This window comes from Orycteropus afer, unplaced genomic scaffold (assembly GCF_000298275.1).
Source record: "Orycteropus afer afer isolate SDZICR_OR568_19922 unplaced genomic scaffold, OryAfe1.0 scaffold00819, whole genome shotgun sequence".
NCBI lineage: Eukaryota > Metazoa > Chordata > Mammalia > Tubulidentata > Orycteropodidae > Orycteropus > Orycteropus afer.
Window position 1 is genome coordinate 457,381 of NW_006922406.1, and position 1,896 is coordinate 459,276.

Below are 1,896 nucleotides of genomic sequence, written 5' to 3' on the forward strand. Positions count from 1 at the left end.
CTGTACCTGAGCCCATCGTTGGAGCCACTGTGTCAATACATCTTGTTGAAGACCTACTCCTTTTCCTTTGACCAATCATGATATCCTTCTCTAGGGAATGGTTCCTTCTGACAACATGGGCAAAGTAGGGGACATGAAGTCTGGCTGCTAAGGAGCATTCCAACCGCATCTCTTCCAGGAAAGACTTGGTTCTTTTGGCAGTACATGGTACTTTCAATATTCTTCTGCAACACCACAGCTGAAAAACATCAATTCTTCTTCAGTCTTCCTTATTCATTGTCCAACTCTCACATGAATACAAGGTGATCAAAAATACATTGGCTTGGGTTAGGCACGACCTAGTCTTCAAAGAGACATCTTTGTTATTTAGCACTGTAAAGAGGTGTTTTGCAGAAGATTTGCCCAGTGTACTACATGGTCTGATGTCTTGACTTGTGCTTCCATTGGTGTTGATTGTGGAACCAAGTAATGTGAAATCTTTGACAGCTTCAATCTTTTCTCCATTTATCATGATGCTGTTTATTGGCCCAGTTTTGAGGATTTGTCTTTTCTTTATGTTGAGGTATAGTCCATACTGTAGGTGGTAGTCTTCAATCTTCATCAGTAGTGTTTCAAGGTATCCTCCCTTTCATCAAGCAAAATTGTGTCATCTGCATATTGCAGGTTGTTAATGAGTCTTCCTCTAGTTCTGATGCCACATTCATCTTCATATAGTCCAACTTCTCAGATCATTTGCTCTGCATATAGAGTGAATAAGTGTGGTGGAAAGATACAACCCTGAAAGGATACAACCACCACTTGTCTGTCACTTTGTCATACTGTGGTGGCTTCTGTGTTGCTGTGAGGCTTGAGGCTATACCACCAGTATTTCAAATCCCAGCAGCATCACCCATGGTAGACACGTTTCAGCAGAGCTTCCAGATGAGGACAGATTTGGAAGAAGGAAGATTCCATCCACTTGTTCAAGAATTGGCCAGCGAAAGCCTACATACAACTATGCATGTAGAAACATTTTCTGGAAGCCTATACATGGTCATGGGCACACTCCCCCATGCCTAGACATACCTGATCATTCAACCTATCCACCATCTATCCATCCATAGATCAATGTTTGCCATCACTGACAACACAATACTGTACATGCAAAAGGGTCCATCTTTGTTGTCTGTACTTCCCATGTATTTTCCTATGTCTTCTTCTGCCTCAATGCCACTGTGTTGATTACTCACTTTTGATATATTGCCCTTCCATTCAACCAAATCAATACTTGTCTCTATCTATCCAGCAGTGTTCCCTCTCTTTCCCTCCCATCCCTGGTAACCAACAAAGAAAGCTTCCTTCCATATATAAACCTTTCCTTGACTTTTTATGTGAACTAATACATTTTTCCTTCTGTGACTGACTTATTTTGCTCAGCATAAGTCCTCCAAATCCATTCACTTTATGTGGTGCTTTGCAGATTCTATATTATTATTTAGTGTTACATAGTATTCTATCATGTGTATGTACCATAGTTTGGTTATCCATTCTTCTATTGATAGGGACTTAGTTTATTTCCATCTCTTTGCTATTGTAAATAGTGTTGTGATGGACATGGATATGCATATATCTGTTCTTGTCCTGGCTCTCATTACTATAGAGTATTTACCTAGTAATGGGATTGTTGGGTCAAATGTTATTTCTAATTCCAACCCACACACACTTTGTCTCATAACATTGACTACAATCTATCACAATGCCATAGCTCTCCTCCTACTTCCTCCCTTTACTTACCTCTGCCCTGTGTCCTTCTCTCCATGCACTACTTCCCCCTGAGTTATGCCCCTGTGCAATACAGCCCTTCTATTTTTCCATGATTATTCTCTCAAAGGAGAGTAGCTACCTAGTGTTCACCTC